This window comes from Nomascus leucogenys, chromosome X (assembly GCF_006542625.1).
Source record: "Nomascus leucogenys isolate Asia chromosome X, Asia_NLE_v1, whole genome shotgun sequence".
NCBI classification, from domain to species: Eukaryota; Metazoa; Chordata; class Mammalia; order Primates; family Hylobatidae; genus Nomascus; species Nomascus leucogenys.
In genome coordinates this window covers 16935087-16951406 of record NC_044406.1, presented here as the reverse complement: position 1 = coordinate 16951406, position 16320 = coordinate 16935087, and the positions used below count along the sequence as shown (strand labels likewise).

The 16320-nt window shown below is 37.9% G+C and overlaps 1 protein-coding gene across 3 annotated transcripts in view; it reads right to left on the bottom strand.

Annotated features, from left to right (window-relative positions):
- CDKL5 (cyclin dependent kinase like 5) overlaps window positions 1-16320 on the bottom strand; it is a 208295-nt gene that overhangs the window by 96743 nt on the left and 95232 nt on the right. The window lies entirely within an intron of this gene.

The following is a 16320-nucleotide window of genomic DNA, read 5'->3' as shown; positions in this document are numbered from 1 at the left end:
TTTTTAAAAAGAGGGAAGGTTACAAATCAGTAAGATAAATTCTTCCCTCAAGACTAGAAAAAGAAAATAAACCCAAAGCAAGAAGGAAATAATCATGATAAAAGCAGAAATCAATGAAATTGAAAACAGAAAATCAATGAAGCAAAAGGCTGATTCCACAAAAAGAACAATTAATATTGATAAACTTCTAGCAAGACTGATAAAGATAAAAAGAAGACAAAAATCATCAGTATTGAGAACAAAACAAGGAAGATCTCTACAGATCCTGCAGTCATTAAAAAGAAATAAAGGAACACTACAAACTTTACACTTTTACATTTGACAACTTAGAAGAAATGGACCAAGTTCCTTGAAAATCAAACTACCAAAAGTTAACCGAGATGAAATAAACAACTTTAAGAGTCATGTAATTATTAAAGAAATTGAATATGTAATTATCAAGTTTCCAATAAAAGAAATCTGCAAGCTCAAATAGGTTTGCTGGAAAATTCCAACACTTAAGGAAGAATTAACAGCAATCTTATACAGTCTCGTCTAGAAATTAGAAGAGGGACAGAGAATCCAGAATTAGAGGTGCACAAATCTGTCCAACTGATTTTTCACTGCAAAAGGAACTCAATGGAGGGAGAATAGACTTTTCAATGAATGGTGCTGGAGCAACTAGATATCCATAAGGGAGAAGAGAAAAGAACTTTGGTCTTTATCTCACACCTTGTACAAAAATTGACAAAATAGATCATGGACTTAAATGTAAAATGTAAGCTTATAAAACTTTTAGAAATAACCAAAGGAGAAAATCTTCAGGATCTAGGCCCAGGCAGAGTTCTCAGATTTGACACCAAAAGCACAGTCCATAGGAAAAAAAAAATTGATAAATGACCTTAACAAAATTAAAATTTTTGGTCCATGAAAGACGTTGTTAAGAGAATGAAAAAGCAAGCTATAATCTGGGAGAAAATATTTTCAAACATATAGAAAAAAAAGATTTAAATCCAGAATATGTAAAGAACTTAAACTCAACAATAATAAAACAATCCAATTCAAAATTGGAAAAATGGCACGGGTACTTCACTGAAGAAAATACACAAATGCCAAATAAGCACAGGAAAGGTGTTCAACATTTTTAGCCATTAGAGAAATACAAATTTAAACTAGAATGAGATCACCTACACAACTATTAGAATGGCTAACATAAAAATAATAATAGTGATAATACAAAATGCCGGTAAGTATGTGAAGAAACTAGATTCCTCACACATTGCTGATGGGAAGGTAAAACTGTACAGCCACTCTGGAAAAGTATACACCAGTTTCTTACAAAGCATTACATTCACATACCATACAACCCAGCAACTGCACTCTTGAGCACCTAACACAGGGAAATGAAAACTGGAAATGATCTAAAGATCCTTCAAAAGGTAAACAAACTCTGGTACCTCTATACTATAGAATACTAAAAAAGAGCAATAAAAAAGAACAAACTATTAGTTCACACAAAAACTTGGGTGAATCTCAAGGGAGTTGTGCTGAGTGAATAAAGCCAGTCTCAAAGGGTTAAATATTGTATCATTCCACTAAAATAGCATTCTTGAAATGACAAAATTATAGAGATGAAGTACAGATTAGTGGTTGCCAGGGGTTAGAAAGAGGGGAAGGCAAGAGTGTGGCTGTGGCTATAAAAAGGCAGCACAAGGGATCCCTGTGATAAAACCGTTCTGTAGCTTGACTGTGGTGGACATGTGAATCTACACAAGTGATGCAATTACATATAACTAAACATACACACACAGGAGTGCAGATAAAATTGGTGAAATCTGAATAAGGTCAATGGAAATACATCAATGTCCATTTTCTAGTTACAATATTATACTGTAATTATGCAAGATGTTACTAATGGGAAAAACTGGTCAAAGGATATAAGGAATCTATTATTTCTTACAACTACATGTGAACTATAATTATCTCAAGATTAAAAGTTTAAGGGAAAAAAAGCAAGATATATGTGAAAATGAATGTGAAACAGGAAGTGAGGACAGCAGCGTCCAATTTGATTCAAAAGTTTCAGGAGTTTTGTAGTATCCAATAGGCACACACATTTCAGTAGTAAATAACTGTGATTATTCCTCATGCTCATAAAAGGGTTTATGAGAAGGAAATTTAGCCAAGAGACTGAGTTTTCCAAATGAGACTGTTTAAACTGTCACAGCAAGATGCTGGATGGGCAGGTTTAATGTTTAAGTTGTCTGTGTCTTCTCCTTCCCTCCAGTGCCCCGAGGTGGGAAGAAGCTCCTAATGAAAAGTAGAACACTTAAAAGAAAAAAAAAAGCTACATTTTTTGCACATTTGAAAGTAATGGGTATATGTGTGATCCTGCTACATATAATTAAAAATGTTAATACTAAAACTTTCTGTAATGTAGTCACTGCAATTTCATTTCTAAAATTCTGATTCTAGCCTATTTTGCTTAAATGAAGATGTGCCAATGAAGAGTTTAAAAGTCCAGGAAAGATCGGTGCAGCCAGAAGCTCTCAGGAGGGAGACACACAGGTTGCTTTCTTAAAACTTTACTGAGGCCAGGCACGGTGGCTCACGCCTGTAATTCCAGCACTTTGGGAGGCTTAGGCAGGCAGATCACCTGAGGTCAGCAGTTTGAGACCAGCCTGGCCAGCATGGTGAAACCCCATCTCTACTAAAAATACAAAAATTAGCCAGGTGTGGTGGCGCACGTCTATAATCCCAGCCACTCAGGAGGCTGAGGCAGTAGAATCACTTGAACCAGGAGGCAGAAGTTGCAGTAAGCAGAAATCACGCCACTGCACTCCAGCCTGGGCAACAGAGTGAGAATCCGTCTTAAAAAAAAAAAAAAACCTGTATTGAATAAAGAATACTCTCTAGAACTTGCAATATGATGAACTAGGTCTACATTGCATGCAATAAAGCTAAAAATGACAGCAGTTTACTATCAAATATTAAGCAAATTAGCATTTCTCATTGTACAGGAACCCTGGTAGTCTAATGTCTTTGTGTCTGCTAAGTCTCACGACTGAGGTTTTTGAGTACCACCTCCACTGGGGCAAAGGTGCGCTTTCTACTGCGCCTTCCTTCTCTTAAACAATCAAGCAGAATCATAATGCTTCCAAGTATGCATCTTGATCTCTAGGTCATCAGGCTGCTGCTGGCATGACTACTGGCTCTGCAGGATGGCTGCTGGCCTACCATGGCTAGTGCCCAGTAGCTAGGTTTTTGTTTTTGTTTAAGAATTCTGTTTATCAGCAGGGAAATCAAAAGAGTGGGAGTCAGAGGTGGTACTTCCTGCCTGCTCCATTCAATCTTGCTATGCACTGTAACTAGAAGGGTTTTGCTCACTTCCTTGTGCCTACAGCAAGAGGAATTGTTTCTTTTTCCAGGAACTAGCTTGTCCCCAGGAGAGGACATGGTGGAGAGAGGAAGAGTTGATACAGAGCCACTGGAGGGACTCTGTAGGCCAGGTATATCACTCTCCTGATCCTTCACATGATCCTTAAATGCTCTTAAATGAGACATTGAATAACGCAATGATGTTCAAGACAAGACGCACCAAGGATACCACCAGCATGAAGATGATGAAGGTGCTTTTCTCCAGGGGCAAGAGAGTAAGCAGTCCACTTAATGTGGGGAAAGATCTCGTTTGCGAGTGTAAACCACACTTAGGCTGAATCCATAGACAGACCACGGGATCATCAGGAAGGCCACTTCAAACAGAGGCCTGAAGACGACACCGATGGTACACGTTTGCAGCAAGCTCCCTGGGATTTTCACCCTTCCATGTTTCTCAAGGCCACACTTCAACTTCTTTATTTCAATTCCCTGCAAGTGCATCTCCACACTGACATCATCAATTTGGGCAACTTCGAGTTCTCCCAGTTGCCTGTTCAACTTCTCTTCTTTTCACATCATGTAGAACATGTGTGTCAGGTACAAGAGCGGGGGCAGAGACACGGGTATTATCTGCAGAATCCAGAAGCATACATGGGAGATTGGCAAAGACTGGTCATAGGAGACATTTTCACAACCAGGCTGTTGAGTGTTCAATGAAAGGCAAATTGCTCATCATCCCAGGCTGACCCAACTGCAGTACTACTCAGGAGCAGGATTGGGGAAATGAAAAGGACTGAGAGCCACACCTTACCTCCAGCTGGGGACTAAGCTTGAACCTTGTCTAGGAGGTGCCTGAGGCACTCCAGTCACCCACGTTGCCTGTTCGGTGTTAGTTCACTTAAAAAAAGTGAAGTAGGCATGCCAAATGATTGCACTCATTGGGGGACTAAGTAAAATGAAAAAAGTTAAGTTCAAGCAGCCAAAACTGTCTCAAGTTCAAAAGTCTGCTGCTGTTTGGTACCTTCCTCACTCCTTCTCCCTAATAAAAGAAAATTGCTCACAACAGGTAGAAGTTTATGTGAATTCATTTTCATGCAAGGTGAGTAAGTATTTCTAAACAAGGATGTACATATACCTATAATAGGGCAAGTTACATAGATGGAGGAACAAAATAGACTAATCTAAAGGTCTCTTTCAATTCCAGAATAAAGCAATCTCGAAAACAATGATTCAACAACAGAAACTGAATTAACAATTCATACTTACACACTGACTAATTCATCTTGAGAAATTTAGGGCCAAAATCTCCCAAATAGATAATGATATTCATTCAACTACTATTTATTTAGAGCCTCCTTGGTGCCAGGTACTGTGCTAGGCACTGGTTCATTGGTGAGTAAAATGGAATTCCTATATGTGTGGAACTCACAATCAACCGGGGGAAACAATAATTAAAATTGCAGTATTTTATTAAATGTAAGACAATTGTAAGATAAACCATTATTTTACCTACCATTCAGAAAGGAATCAAGAAATCCAGTGCAAGATACATCACAATTTCAGAAATGTGAGGAAAAATATATATCATAGAATCCAGAATAAAGGCTCAGTGAGCAAGTGAATATACAACTTCAAATTTAATTAAGTGCCAAGAAGAAAACAAATAGGAGGCCCCAGCAGAGGACAACACGAAGACACCCAGATCAGACTGGATAGGGTCGGCCAAGCCAAAACAGTGAGAAAATTGCTGCAGATGAAGGAAGCAGCCTGTGCAAAGATTTTTAAGAGTGAAGACCTCACTGTATTCAAGGAACTAAAAGGCAGGCAGTGAGGTTACCAGGTAGTAGGCAAAGGAAGAAACAGCACAGCCTGAGACTGATGCCAGAGCAGGGGCTACCCTCAGGCATCCATTTGGCAGCAGCAGAGAACCAGCGACAGAAAGTGAGATTACACTGTGATGCTGGGGCAAGACTGAGGCCATGGGAGAAATTATTCAAGAGCTCTAGGGGCCAATAGGAGGGTTGGAGGAAACTGGATCAGACTGAGGAACCTACAGAGCAGCACAAGGATGGGTATTCTGTGCTAACAGATGGCCAGTGAGTTTTGGTGGTGACAAAAAGTAAGGGATGTCAAGAATGATGGGGCTGGTCCTGAGAATCTCTGGAGAGAGGAACAGGCAATCAATCCTGGCACTGTGGTACTGAAGCTTTAGCGAATGAAGTGGCATTTTCCAAGGGTAGCTGCCAGCCCAGTTAGCATGAAGTAGTAAGATCAGGACAAAAAATGAGCTGCTGCTCCCTCATTATCTGGGAATTGGAGGTCAAGTCCCTGACAACAGGGGTCCCAACTTAAATATGTATTTACTGAACATAGACCATCTATCTTTAGCTGAATTGTTAGCACATGGAAGCTATTTTGTTAAGACTACATTACCACACATTGTGTTCATTCTTGTGGGTTTCTTCTAGGGTACTGTTATAATACATGAAGATTTCTTAAAAAAACATTTCGGGAGGAGCAACACTGATACCACCCACTAATCTGCTGAGGGTGGTGGAACCTGGCATGGTGCATAACTCATAAGCATGCCACTCCTGAAGACCTGCTAGTCTTCATCCACTTCCACTCTACAGCCCTTATTTCTTTATAATAAAAGTCTCTAAGCGAAAGCATAGTAAAAGGTTTCTGTCTCTAATTCAGAGCATGCTACACAAATAGATCTTATCTTAAAATGGGCCACAGCTAATTGATTATTACATAGCAAAAATTAATTATTTTCAACCAAATCCTTTCAGTACAGCAAATCATTTTAAAACAAATTTTATTTAGTATATTAAAATTACATTTATAGAGAAAAATGAAAAAAACAAACAAAACAAAAAATTACGTTCTATTTAACATTTAAATTCTTTTAAAAATATATTTAATTCTCAAAGACAAATATTCATTTTAATCAAATGAGAAAAGGGGAAAATATTTATTAAACACATTAATCTGCTAACTAATAAGCGATCTTTAAATATACTGCTAATTTGTTTCTTGGTTTAATGGCTGTTTCTCACAGTACATTCAGTGAGAAAAATAAAACTTAAAATGAACCCTAAAAAAGAAGCAAGGTTAACGAAATTTATAATGTCTCAAACGACCGAGGTCAATTACGACTGTTACCCAAGGATAAGAAATGAAGCCTACCAAAATGCAAATTTGTAGCCAGTAATCAAATTATAAGGCTTTAAAGTACACACACACTATTTTCTCGGTTGCTTAAATAACACATTTTAGCCAAATTATCCTCTATCACACAGATTCTCAAACTAATCCTATTAAGCTAAAGTCACCACAATCTATAGTTTATAATTACTACATTCTTCAAGGTTAATTGAAAATAAACCATTGGCAACATAAGAGTTCCACATTTATTCTCATTAGTTTTTCAAATTTAAGCCGTGCTTAGTCTCTAGAGATTTCAAAGTGCCTTAGAAAACTGAGTTCTTCTTCAAAAATAAGTGGGGTGAAATAAGTGAAGAAAATAATCCCTAGAACTACTTGAGCATGGTTTATAGAAGGTTAAAAAAAAATGCTGTAGGTAAGAAAAGGAAATAAAAATGTGTAATAATTCTAGTTTATTTAGGGTAAAGTTAGCCATTTGCAAGAACTACATAAAGTTCTTAAGTTTTCCAAATATTTTGTTCTGAAAAAGTTCTTACTAAGCATATGAAAATACAGAGATTTGAAATTCAAAGGGATGAAAATAACTGGGAATGAGTCATTTCAGCTAAGAAAATGGTTCACAGGAAAGTTAAAAAACCTCTTGCTGAACATTATTTATAAACTGGACAAGATATTTCCAATTTGAAATGTAAACAGGACTTCCAGTTTCAGCATCAACCCATACAGTGCATGGATACCATCACTCCTGTCCTTACATTAAGAAAAAACCCTAACAAATGGAAAATCAGCAACTTTTCTTGGATTTACAGAATTGAGGTCAGAGGGTAAATCGCCTGAAATCTAGAGAAACAGGCAAATACAAAGAATCACATCCAAGATCAGCTTACCTGGAGCAGAAGGCACTGGAATCATACACTAGTAAGAAAACTTAAATGATAATTTTGACAAAGGCTAACTGAGACTAGCTTGTGAATGAGAACTCCTGGGGACTAAATCTTAGGAGGCCCTCTAAGTTCTTGCAGTTTTACCTCCAGGAAATCTCACCAGGTTCTGACTATGAAGAACCGAGAAAAAACTCCTCCCCTTTTGTGTAAAACGCAAGGAAAAGTAATTTGAAATACACTCAGGGGTAAGATCTAACAAAAATCTTCTCTTCTTTTAGGTAGGGAGAGGAAGAAAGTAACCATTTTGAAATAAGGCCAGAATGTTTTTCATAGCAAAGGTCAACACTCCAAGAGAAAATTTACCAGAACCTTGGTGTCCAGGGAAAAAGGAAATCAGCCAAAGACAGTCCCTCTAGCCTTCTTGTTTCATCTAACAGAAGGAAAGGAGGGGAGGGGGTGACTGGAAACACTTCTGAAGGTTGTAGCCAAAGACTCAGGTCTTACAAAAGAATGAGATTATAGAACACTTTCCCTTCGCCATACTCTTCCCATCATGTCAACAGAGCTCCAGTACATTAACAGAGAATTACAACTGAAAGAGCTGCAAGACACAGACTCAATATTTACAAAGTTCTTAGGAGAACCCACAGACAACAGGCTAGGAAAAATAAAATAACAAAGACACTAGAGGAAACTGAAGCCTCTGGCATCTATACCTACATCATTAAACACGACCTAGCTTCTAGACAGATTAACATAAAACCTTACACTAAAGGCCTATTTATTCAGTTCCTATTGCCTAATATATCATATCCAGCTTTAAAAAAAAATTACAAGGCAGGCCAAAAAGCAAGAAAAAGCATAGTCTAAAGAGAGAAAGTAAGCATCAGAACCAGACTCAGATATGGCACAGACTTGGGGATTATCAGATAGGGAATTTAAAATAACTGTGATTAATATGTTAAGGGCTCTAATGGGAAAAGTAGACAGCATGCAAGAACAGATGGGTAATGTAAGCATACATAACTCTAAGGAAGAATTAAAAGAAAATGCTAGAAATCAAAATCACTGTAACAAAAATGAAGAATGCTTTTAATGGACTCGACAGTAAACTGGACACGGCTGAGGAAAAAAATCACTAGGCTGTAAGATATGTCAGTAGAAACTTCCAAAACTAAAATGGAAAGAGGAAAAAAGAAATTTTTTTTCTTTTCTTTTTTTTTTTTTTTTTGAGACGGAGTCTCACTCTGTCGCCAAGGCTGGAGTGCAGTGGTGTGACCTTGGCTCACTGCAACCTCTGTCGCCTCCCAGGTTCAAGCAATTCTTCCTGCCTCAGCCTCCTGAGTAGCTGGGATTACAAGTGTGTGCCACCACGCCCGGCTAATATTTTTTTGTATTTTTAGTAGAGACGGGGTTTCACCACGTTGGCCAGGATGGTCTCGATCTTTTGACCTTGTGATCCGCCCACCTCAGCCTCCCAAAGTGCTGGGATTACAGGCGTGAGCCACCGTGCCCGGCAAAAACAAGAATTTTAAAAAGCAGAACAGAACATCCATGAATTATGGGAAAATTACAAAAGGTATAATACATGTAATTGGAATACGAAGAGAAAAGCGAGACAAGGGAGAAGAAATATTTGAAAGAATAATGGCAAAGAATCTTTCAAAATTAAGGGTGCCAAACTGCATATCCAGGAAACTCAGAGAACACCAAGCAGAATAAATACCAAAAGATCTACACCTAAGTACAGCATATTCAAACTACACAAAACTAAACACAAGGAAAAAATTGTGAAAGAAACCAGAGGAAACAAAACACCTTACCTATAGAGAACAAGGATAAGAATTACATCCGATGTCTTGTCAGAAACCATGCAAGTAAGAAAGTAGAGTGAAATATTTATAAAATGTTGAAAGAAAAAAAAAAAACCTCTACCTCAAAGTTACTCAGTGAAATGATCCTTCAAAACTGAAGGAGAGTTTCTCAGATAAACAAATGCTGAGTTAATTTGTCACCAGTAGACTTGCCCTTTAAAAATGCTTTAAAAAGTTCTTCAGAGAGAAGGCAAATTATATAGATAAGAAACTGGGATCTACAGAAAGAAAAGAGCATTGGAGAAGGAATAAATAAAGTTAAGATAAAATCTATTTTTCCTATTCTTAATTGATAACTGTTCAAAATAATAATAGTAACTATTATTGACTGAATATAGCATATGGATAAGCAATATGAATAATAGTAACGCTATAAGGGACTGGAGGGAGGAGTTCAAAAATTCTAGTAAAAGTTACCTGCACTCCTCAAGAAGCAGTATAGAGTTATCTGAAAGTGTACTTAGATGAGTTGTAAATGTACACTGCAAACTCTAGGGCAATGACAAAAAAAAAAAAGTAAAAACAAGTACAATAGACACTAAAACAGGAGAGAAAATGGAATCCTGTAAAATGGTCAGTTAAAACCAGACGGCAGAAAAAAAGGGGATTAAAAAAAAAAAGTACAACAAATAGAAAATCAGTTATAAACATGGTTCATATTAATAAAACTATATTAATATCATTTTAACTGTGAATGGCCTCAATACACCAGTTAAAAGAAATTATCAGAGTAGATTTAAAAAAACGAATATAAAGAAATGGGCCAGGCGTGGTGGCTCATGCCTGTAATCCCAGCACTTTGGGAGGCTGAGGTGGGAGGATCACTTGAGCCCAGGAGTTTGAGACCAGCCTGGGCAACATGGCAAAACCCTGTCTCTACAAAAAATACAAAAAATTAGCCAGGCATGGCAGCGCACACCTGTAGTCCCAGCTACACAGAAGGCTGAGGTAGAAGGATTGCTTAAGCCTAGGAGGCGGAGGCTGCAGTGAACCATGATTGTGCCACTGCATTCCGGGCTGGGCAACAGAGCAAGACTCTGTACCTAAAAATAATTAATAAATAAATAGAAAGCAAAGCAAGAGACAGAAAGAAAGAGAGAGAGAGGGAGGGAGGGAGGGAAGGAAGGGATAGGATAAAAGTAAAGGGATGGAGAAAGTTATACCACGTTAACACTAATCAAGAGGAAGCTGAAGTAGTTATATAAATTTTAGACAAATCAGATTTCAGAACAAGGAAAATCACTGGGATAAAGAATAGCATTACAAAATGCAAAATTTTCCAAGAAGACGTAACAATCCTTAATATGAATGTACCAAACTAGAGAGCGTCAAAATACATGAGGAAAATACTGATATAACTGCAAATAGAAATAGACAAATCCACTACTATAGTTGGATACTTTAACAGCCCCTTTCAGTAACCAATAGATAAAGCAGGCAAAAAAAAATGAGTATGGATATCTATGAATTGAACAATACCATCAAGCAACTGGATCTACTTGACATTTATATAATACTTTAGTAACAGCAGAATACACATTCTTCTCAAGCTTACATGGAACAATCACCAAGATAGACCACAACTGGGCCATAACATATACCTTAATAAATTTGTAGCTATCATACTAAGTATGCTATCATACCACAACGGAATTAAAATAGAAATCAGTAACAAAAACATAGCTGGAAAATCTCAAAATATTTAGAGAATAAACAAAAAACTACTAAATAACACATGAGTCAAAGAAGTCTGAAGAGAAATTTTAAAATATTTTGGACTAAATAAAAATACAAGTCAAAACTTGTGCAATACTGCGAAAGCAGCACTTAGAAGTTTATAGCATCAAGTGCGTTATTAGAAAACAGACGTAAAATCAATAATCTACGCTTTACCTTGGGAAAGAAAAGAAAGAAGGGCAACTTAAGCCTAAAACACGGAGAAGAAAAAAAATTTTTAATTACAGTGGAAATCAAGGAACTGAAAATAATCAACAGTAAAAACAAAAGCTGCTTCTCTGAAATCAATAAAGCTGATAAACCTCTAGCCAAATTAACCAAGAGAAAAAAAAACACAAATTATTCACATCAGATTTGAATGAAGAGTCATCACTACCAAATCACATGGACATTAAAAGGAAAATAACAGATTATTATAAATAAATCTATGCCTAAAAATTTGACAACTTAGATAAAATGGACCAATTCCTTGAAACATACAAATTACCAAAATTTACACAGATAATAATAATCTGAATAGGCCTGCATATATGAAAATGGATCAATAATTATTAATATTCCAAAAAAGAAAGCTCCGTTCTCACATGGTTTCACTGCTGAATTCTAGCAAACATTTAAGAAATTATACCAATTATCTACAATCTCTTCCAGACAACAGGAGCAGAGGGAATACTTCCTAACTCATTCTATGAGGTCAGTATCATCCTAATACCAAAATAAGCTAAATATATTTTTCAAAAGGCAAACTACATCCCAATACCTCTCATGAATACAGATGCAAAAATCCACAACAAATATTAAGGGAATCAAATCCACCAATATATGAAAACAAGTATACACCAGGTATGAAAGGCTGCTTCAGGGCCGGGCATGGTGGCTCATGCCTGTAATCCCAGCACTTTAGGAGGCTGAGGCAGGAGGATCACCTGAGTTTGGGAGTTCAAGACCAGCCTGACCAACGTGGAGAAACCCCATCTCTACTAAAAATACAAAATTAGCCAGGCATGGTGGCAGGTGCCTGTAATCCCAGCTACTCGGGAGGCTGAGGCAGGAGAATCGCCTGAACCCAGGAGGCGGAGGTTGCAGAGAGCCGAGATCGCGCCATTGCACTCCAGCCTGGGCAACAAGAGTGAAACTCCGTCTCAAAAAAAAAAAAAGAAAGAAAGAAAGAAAGGCTGCTTCAGCATTCCAAAATCAAGCCATGTAATATACCACTACCACCATGCTAAGCAGAAAAATCACATGGTCTTATCAATGGACACAGAAAAGCATTTTTTGAAACTCAATCTCCGTTATTGATTTAAGAAAAAAAAAAAAAAACCTCTCAGCAATCTAGGCATAGGGAGGAACTTCCTCAGTTTGATGAAAAACATCTACAAAAAACCTAACATTATCAGTACTTAACAGTAAGAAACTGCACGCCTTCCCCTTAAGATCAGAAGGATGCCCCACCTCATAAGTCATATTCAACACTGTACTGGATGGAAGTCATAAGAAATACAGTAAGACAAGAAAAGGAAAGAAAAGATATACAAATTGGGAAGAAAGAAATAAAACTGTTTTGTTCACAGATGACATGACTGTCTATGTAGAAAATCCCAAAGAATCTACAAAAACAAAAAAAAGAAAAAGAAAAACCTGGAACTAATAAACAATTACAGCAAGGTCACAGGAGGCAAAGTTAACAGACAGAAGTCAATTACTTTCCTGTATACCAGCGAAGAACAACTAGAATTTGAAATTGAAAACACAATACAATTTATATTAGCACCCCAAAAATAGTGCTAAGGTATAAACCTAACAAAATATTTGCAGGATCTGTATGTGAAAAATTATTCATTGCTGTTGAAAGAAATGAAAGATGATCTAAATAAATGGAGAGAGATTTTGTATTCACAGATTATAAGACTCAATACTGTTGGCCAGGCATGGTGGCTCACGCCTATAATCCCAGTACTTTGGGAGGCCGAGGCGGGTGGATCATCTGAGGTCAGGAGTTTGAGACCAGCCTGACCAACATGGCGAAACCCCGTCTCTACTAAAAATACAAAAATTAGCCAGGCGTGGTGGTGGGAGCCTGCAATCCCAACTACTTGGGAGGCTGAGGCAGGAGAAGCGCTTGAGCCTGGGAGGCGGAGGTTGCAGTGGGCCGAGATCGCACCATTGCACTCCAGCCTGGGCAACAGAGTGAGATTCCATCTCAAAAAAAAAAAAAGGCTCAATATTGTCAAGATGTCAATTCTTCTCAACTTGATCTGCAGATTCAATGCAATCCCAATCCAAATCCCTAGAAGCTATTCTGTGAATACTGACAAACTAAAGTCAAAGGTTGTATTGAAAGGCCCAAAACAGCCAATCCAATACTGAAGAATGACAAAGTGAAAGGACTGATACTACTACCCCCCTTTAAGATAATACAAAACTACAGTAATCAAGACAATATGGTATTGGTGAAAAATAGACACAGACATCAATGGAACAGAATAAAGCACAAAACAGACTCAAGAGCCAGCCTGGTCAACATAGCAAGACCCTGTCCCTACAAAAATTTTAAAAATTAGGCCGGGTGCAGTGGCTCACGCCTGTAGTCCCAGCACTTTGGGAGGCTGAGGTGGGTGGATCACCTGGGGTCAGGAATTCAAGACCAGCATGATCAATATCCTGAAACCCCGTCTCTACTAAAAATATAAAAATTAGCCAGGCGTGGTGGCATGTACCTGTAGTCCTCACAACTCAGGAGGCTGAGACCAGGATGTGGAGGTTGCAGTGAGCCAAGATTGCACCACTGCACTCCAGCCTGGGTGACAAAGCGAGACTCCATCTCAAAAATAATTAATTAATTAACTTAAAAATTAGCCGGGCATGGTGGCATGAGCCTATAGTCCCAACCACTTGGGAGACTGAGATGGGAGGATTACTTGAGCCCAGGAGTTTGAAGCTGTAGTGAGCCATGACTGCATCACTATATTGCAGCCTGGATGACAAAGCCAAGACCCCATCTCTAAAACAAACCAACCAACCAACAAACAAAAAATAGACTCAACACACATACAATCAGTAGATCTTTGACAAAGGAGCACAGGCAATCCAATGGAGAAAGCAATCTTTTCAACAAATGGTGCTAGATGTCCAAATGCAAAAGAAAGGATCTAGACACAGACCTTACAAGTTTCACAAAAACTAACTCAAACTGGATCATACACCTAAATGTAAAATGCAAATGCATAAAACTTCCAGAAGATAACCTAGAAAATCTAGGTGACCTTCAGTTTGGCAATGAGGTTTCAGATGTAACACCAAAAGGACTGTCCATGAAAGACAAAATTGCTAAGTAGGATTTCATTAAAATTGAAAACTTCTGCTCTGGTAAACATACCATTATAAGAATGAAAAGACATGCCACAGACTGGAAGGAAATATGTGCAAAACACGTATCTGGAGAGTGTTAGCACTGAAAATGGCAGAACTGGGAAATCTAGGACTCTGTCCCACCACAAAAACAACTAATGAGCTGGCAAAAAGTATCAGAATCAACTTTTCCACAACTCTGCAAGTATTCAAAGACTCACAACCACCAGAGGAAGGCTTGGTGAAAGAGGTAGCTGCTTTGTGATAACACTGTGCATTTTAAACTGCCCACCTACCTTTACCCACATATCATATCCATGGCAGATGAGAAGACTAGAAATAGAGGACAACTTCCTCAACCTGTTAAAGGACATTTTTAAAACCCACAGCTAACATCACGAATACTCAATGGTAATAGACTAAAACCCCTCCTCTCAAGATCAGGAACAAGACAAAGATGCCCACTTTCACCACTTCTATTCAACACAGCACTGGAAGTTCTAGCCAGAGCAATTTGACAAGAAGAAGAAATAAAAGGTGTCCAAATTGTAAATGGATAAGTAAAACTACCCCTATTCACAGATGGTACCTTATATAGAGAAAATTCTAAAGAATCCACACACAAAAATATTAGAACTAATAAACGAATTCAGCAAAGTTGCATAATACAAGATCAAAACACAAAAACCAGTAGGCCCCAAAATATTAAACATGTAATTACCATATGACCCAACAATGCTACTCCTAGGTATATATTCAAAAGAATTGAAAACAAGGACTCAGATACTTGTATGTGAGTGTTCATAGCAGCATTATTCATAATAACCAAAGGTATAAATAACTCAAGTGCCCACGAAGAAACGAATGGATAAACAAAATGTGGTGTACATTTTCCCCCCACATATCATATCCATGGCAGATGAGAAGACTATAAATAGAGGGCAAGTTCCTCAACCTGATAAAGAACATTTATAAAACCCACAGGTAACAGCATGAATACTCAATGGTAATAGATGATGTCTAATTACATGTATACACCACATTTTGTTCGTTCTATACATATACAATGAACATGATGTTTTCAAGGTTCAACCATATAATATTGTTATATGTTGTTCCAATATTGTTCAGCCATATAAAGGAATGAAGTTCTGATACACTCTACATGAATGAACCTTAAAAACATCATGTTAAGGGAAAGAAATCCGACACAAAAGGACAAATACTGTAATATTCCACTTATATAAAATATCTAGAATAGGCAAAAATCATAGAGACAGAAAGTAGGCTGGAAGTTACAACTACTGGGGATAGGGGAATTAGAGAGTTATTGCTCAACTGGCAGACAGTTCCTGTTTGGGGTAATGAAAAAAAATGTGCAAATACATAGTAGTGATGGTTATGTAACACCATGAATACAATTAATGTCAAACTGTGGCCTTAGAAATAGTTAAAACAGCAAATTTTATATTACATATATTTTACCACAATAAAAAAAAAAAAACGGGCCGGGTATGGTAGCTCACGTCAGTAATCCCAGCCCTTTGGGAGGCCAAGGCAGGCAGATCACTTGACGTCTGGAGTTCAAAACCAGCCTGGCCAACATGGTGAAACTCTGTCTCTACTAAAAATACAAAAATTAGCTGGGTGTGGTGGCGTGCGCCTGTAATCCCAGCTGCATGGGGGACTGAGCCAGGAGAATGGCTTGAACCTGGGAGGCAGAGGTTGCAGTGAGCTGAGATCGCATCACTGCACTACAGCCAGCCTGGGTGACAGAGCCTCTGTCTCAAAAAAAGAAAAACAATTCGGTAATATTTCTATACACTGGCAACAAACAATCCAAAAAAGAAATTAACAGAGCAATTTCATTTAAAATAGCAACGAGGTGCGGTGGCTTACGCTTACAATCCTAGCACTTTGGGAGGCCAAGGTGGGTGGATTACATGAGG